Raw genomic sequence first — 5,904 nt, 5'->3', positions numbered from 1 at the left:
CGAGCTTCCACGGTATCATCCGTTGCCGAAGAAATAATCATAGGACTGGATAATGGAGTAGCTTCCAAACCAAGTCGGTAAACACACTCAGTAGAGACAAAGGAATGAGTGGCTCCACAATCAACTAAAACACATAAAGGTTGATTGTTAACATAACACGTACCCGCAATGAGATTGTTGTTTCCCTTGGCCTTTCTCGAATCCAAAGTGTAAACTCGACCTGCAGTCTTCTCTGGAGCTCTCTTCTTCGGACAATTCCTCATCATGTGACCTTGCTCGCCACACTCAAAACATCTACCCGGATAAGCTTCACAATTTCCAGTGTGCTTCTTCCTACACTTATCACAAAAGGGTGGTCGGGGAAAACGGTCACCGTGGCTTTGCTTCATCTTTGGTGGAGGATTACGGGGCCTCAAGTTTTGAGCAGACCTCCCTTGCTCCCTAAAGTTAGTCCTGTTCTGGTTCCTCTCTTCTTGAACCCTCTTCAAGCTGTTTTCAGCAACATAGCATTGTCTTAGACATTCAGCATAAGTGGTGAACTCTCTTTGGGAAACGCTATGGGCAATGTCGGCCCTCAAACCCATCATAAACTGATCGATCTTCCATAGTTCATCTGGAGCATAAACAGCTTGTCTGGAGTAGTCTGCCAAGTCCTCGAACTTCTCTGCATATTCTGAAACAGACATGTCACCTTGCTTGAAGTTCTGAAATTCACGTTCCTTCTGAGTCCTCACACTGTTAGGGAAGTACTTCTCCAAGAATGCCACTTTGAAGTGTTGCCAATCCTTAGGAATCTCCTGTGTGGTGAAATAAGTGGATGCAGTGTTCCACCACCTCAGAGCCGGTCCCTTCATCTTCTGGGTAGCAAAGATCACCTTTTCTTCTTCAGTACACTGAATAGCTTGGAACACCCTTTCCATACCAGCTAACCAATCATGAGCCAAAAGAGAATCAAGTCCGCCAACAAACTCTGGAGGATCCATCCTGAAGAAGGCACGAAAATCTGGTCCAGCTGCAGCTTGAGGAACGGGAGCTTGAGTAGGAGGTTGTTGTCCCTGCATGCCTTGCATCATTTGAGCCATCATCTGGTTCTGTTGCATCATCTGCTGCATCATCTGTTGCCAAGGCACGCCTGCACCTCCAGCTTCTTGCTCGGGCTCCACATGCCTAGTTCTGGGCCTTCCGGGACCTCTGCGTTGCTCAGCCATCTCCCTGTCTGTCCTACGCATGGAATCAAGCTGATCAGACTCAATGCCATAAATAAGACATAAGGAATCATACTGATTATACACATATGAGGCAGAATTGTACTGCATTATGATGTGTCTTAGCAAAGTCGAGGATCGACCTGCTCTGATACCAACTGTAACACCCCACACATATTTGTCTAGAATAATATGCATAAAGTATTATAAATGGTTCATAAGACAACAAAATACATAATGTTTTGCAGCGGAAAGTAGAAGTACACGAGTACAAAAAAAACCGAATGTATCATGGCCATAATACAAGTACATCATAATAGTACATGTCCAAAAATACACAAAGTAATAAGCACGATGAGAAACTAAAAGAAACATCCAAGCACCGCCAAGAGATCTAATCCATCTTTCCCTTACCGCGATCTTGCCTCGAACCACCTGAAAAATAATAATTGGAGTGGGATGAGATTACTAAATCTCAGTGAGTCCACCTATCCTATTAGTCCACTCGGGTCTAAAGGGAACATACAAAAATACACGAATCCACCATGGATTCGGGGTTACTCTCACTTCCGGTACAAGCACGGAGTAAACAAGCGACTCGTCCACCATTGGACTTGTCTCAAGCAAATACGCATTGTATAGCAACCAAGTATGCAATACCCGCATCCATGACGGGGAATCCAGAAGTACGTTAATACCACTAGACTAAGTTACTAACACACCCTCGGTGGGTTCACCCATGCCTATTTGTCAAGAGACTTACACAAGCACCCTGCAAGAATGATTAAATGGGTTCGCACAAGCCTACATGACTGCGAGATGACCTTGCCTAAGAGGCGACATCGTCCCATTAACCATCTGTACGCAAGTGGTGTTAACAGCAAGTGTAACACGCCGTCTCGACGCATGAGCCCATCCGGATAGGAACCTAATGATGTAGCCTACATGGCATCATTAGAGATGGTTTACCTGTCATGCGTAGGCTTACTTAGCCGCATAACGCCATCATACCGAGCACGCAAGTGTGTATACAGCAAGTGAGTAAGACGCCTCCAGGCCCTCACAAGCACACTGCAACGGTAGTTCAGGTATGTGCCTCTGGGATCCAAGATCAGGGCAGTCCCACAGACAACTCAAGGACCCGTGGTCCGAATCGTAACTTAGTACCGGGTCTACTTCGATTCAGCACACACACACGTAAGCAAACGTTAACAGCACACAAACAGACAACTCCGATTGTTTAACCAAAACAACGGGGATCAATAGAATGTTCATATTTCATCATAATATAGCATTCTCATTTCAGCAAAATATAGCAATTAGAAACAATGAGCTAATTTAGTCCAACTACACACAATTTACATAGTTTCAGTGTCGCACTTTCAACTTAAGGTATATCAGATATATCGAAAAATATTATTTAAACACCAAAGCCAATTTTCCTAGATAGTACATTTAAATAGCTTTCTAACGATATATGATACGCGTCAAACGGATACACGAAATGGGAGTTATGAATTTCCAAAAGTTGCTGATTTTTGCACTTTTGCCCAGGGTAACCGGTTACCCAGAAGCCAGTAACCGGTTACTGGCATGAAAAATGCCCAGCAACACAAATTTTACACAGGGTAACCGGTTACCCAGAACCCAGTAACCGATTACTCTGCTGCAGAATCAGTTTTCTGCGTTTTTGGAGCTCTAAACCAGTCCCAAACATCTATAGTTGATCCCCTATACTTGTATAACAGTCCAAACGAAATTATAACACATAAACACATTTAGAAACATCAGTAGACAAGGATTATAGCAAAGCAAACAGATTTAGCATCATTGATTCTTAGGTTCATTCACAATCCCTAAGCCCCAAAAGAGAAATCCCTACATGCAAACCCCAAGTCACTATCTAAGGACTCACCTTAGGAGGAGATGAAGATGATAAAGATGGAGCTGAGAGCAGAAATCAGATGATAGAGGTGAAGCTTGGATGGATTCTGTTGCATGCAAGGATAGAGCTTTTAATCAAGTTTTGGAACTTTTCTCCTCTTCCTCTCCCTTTCCACGTTTTCCTTCTTCTTCTACTACTAAAATTCTGGTTTTGTTTTAAAAGGTTAGTGACATGGATCCAAACAATGCCCTAACTTTTATTTAAGCAATATTTATCTCAGGTACAAATGGTACGTTCTAGCTACTTTTGTGGTTACTTATTTTTCAAAAAATAACATTAAAATTGAAGTATGAAAAAAAATTAAACAATAAATTATAATTGTTCTTATGCTTAAGTCAATACTATTTTAAAATATTAATTAACTTATTAGTAATTAATATTTGTCTCCTAAAATTTATCCTAAAAGATAGAGCAAAGCAAGTATCCTAAAATATTGAAATTTGAATAAAACTATCCACTAACTAAAATGTGGATTTTTTTTACATTGGTTAATGTTGTTGAGAAATTTAAGGACAGATATAAAAAAAATTATAACAAGAAGTTATTAATGTTAGAACCAATATATATAAGAGGCTATAGTTAACATTCAAAACTATAACAACATTAATACGTTGATTGATTGATAGAAACTCTTCTCTCATCCCACTACAAAATGTTTAAGTGTCTCTTTAATGGATGCAAATCCTGCAAAGCCACTTATATTTCTACTTCAACTCAATCTCAACCTCAACCTCAACCCTAATCCCACAACCACCACACCTCCAAATGGAAGCCACCACTCCCAACTATTATGGAGGAGTCTCAATACTTGCATGAACATGAGAATAAAAACAAAAACATCCCTAAAAAATTACCTATAGCACCTTCTTCTCATCTGTCGAGGTAACAAACTTCTATTTAAAATTATTACTATTGTTTTCCAAATTTGGTATCTAATATATATTTTTTAAATATTTTTCAGCGGCAATAATAGGACAGAAAATCCTACATTTATTATATCATTTTCATCATTCGGTATATTTTGAGATCACTTGATTATTTGTCATTCGCCATTTTTTTGAGATTTGTCAACCCAATGATGAATTTATACCTATTGTGTTGGAATTATATTTAAGTATTTAGTTAATTGAAATATCCACTTCTTTTGACACATGTCAATGCCTTATATTTTGTGAAGTAATCTAGGTAATTTGAGAGGATTGAGACTTTTGATTTTTAAAACCAAATTATTCTAAAATTTAGTATCAAATGGATGTAAAAGCAACATTAAATATTAATAGCAGGGGAAAAATTAAAAGAATTCGGCTCAAAATGTTTTAGGAATAACGCAAAATGCGTCATTGCTCCTTAATCTTTTTGCTAAGTAACCGGGTAATTTCATCAAAAGTGTTATTATTCGCGTCAAAAGGTGATTTGATTACTATAAACAATTCATTTGCTGAGTAACCGGATAATTTAAGCACAAATGTTATTATTCGCGTCAAAAGGTGATTTGATTGCTATAAACAATGAGTCGTGCATACAATAATAAAATTTCCCCTTAATAAGTATTGATAGCTTTGCACTCTTGAGATAATAAAGGAAGGATTAGTAACGGAAATTTTGAATTAAAAAGTCAAAAAAACCTTTTACTCTGCTTTAGATTTCCAAATAGGATATGAGGCATCACACACACATACACACACACGATGAATTAGTGGATTGATCATTTTTTAAAGATGAAAGTATTATCCGACTATAGTATGTTCCTGAGGGTAAATTTTATATATAAATAATCTTATGAGAAAATTATATTTGTTTGTGTTTTAAATTTTAAAAAATTGCATAAATATTTTTAGTTCGGAGATGTTAACACACTTAAAAATATAAGTAATTTAATGATTTTAAACTTGAATGTTGTTAACCTAACTTTATTACTATTTTTTAATTTATGTTTTTTAATTAAGTTTGTGAATTTCATGTTATTATTTGTGAAAATATACTTTTTATCGTTAAAGGTGAAATATTTTTGTAATTTAGTGCATCTATTTAGTTAGTGTTCATTATCATGGAATAGAAAATATTGGAATAGTTGCTTTAGAATGTTGTGGCATATATCTATTGAGCAAATGAAAGTCCAAACAACCATGTTATCTTTAGTGTTTACTATGCGTTGGGAACATGCTAATTAAATTCAAATGGTTTTTGTGAGGGCATTAATATAGTTTCATATTAATTGGTTTTTTTATTTGATATTTTTATTTGTGAAGAAATAATTGATATTTTTATCTCTCACTTATTTTAATATTGTGATTTACCTTTATTTTTGTTCTAACTATCTATTTATATTATTTTTATCGATGAAATATTCTTATTTGAACCATAATATATAGTTAGATATTATTAAAATTATATTATCAATTTATTAGTTAAGAGTTTGGTCTTGGATGGGATGGTTTACTAATGCTCTAAATTCAATACCACAACTTTAGATATATAAGCTTAAATTATTATCGTTTAAGGTATGCATATTTTTAACTTTCAAAATCTCATTGTCAATACTAGTTTAAATGTTGAAGTATGTGCAGGTATTTTTGCCGGTCCTCTTTTAAAATCAAACTTAAAATTACCATCTTTTTAAGTACACATTTTTAATTCTAATTGTCAATACTTATTTTAATGTTGGAATATGTGTAGTTACTTCTGCAGGTCCTCCTTCGTAATCAAACTTAAAGTTACCATTTTTTTAGATACACACATTTGTAATTTTAAAAA

Source organism: Vicia villosa, linkage group LG2 (genome assembly GCF_029867415.1).
Source record: "Vicia villosa cultivar HV-30 ecotype Madison, WI linkage group LG2, Vvil1.0, whole genome shotgun sequence".
In the NCBI taxonomy this organism is placed as follows: Eukaryota; Viridiplantae; Streptophyta; class Magnoliopsida; order Fabales; family Fabaceae; genus Vicia; species Vicia villosa.
Note: the sequence above shows the minus strand (reverse complement) of the source record.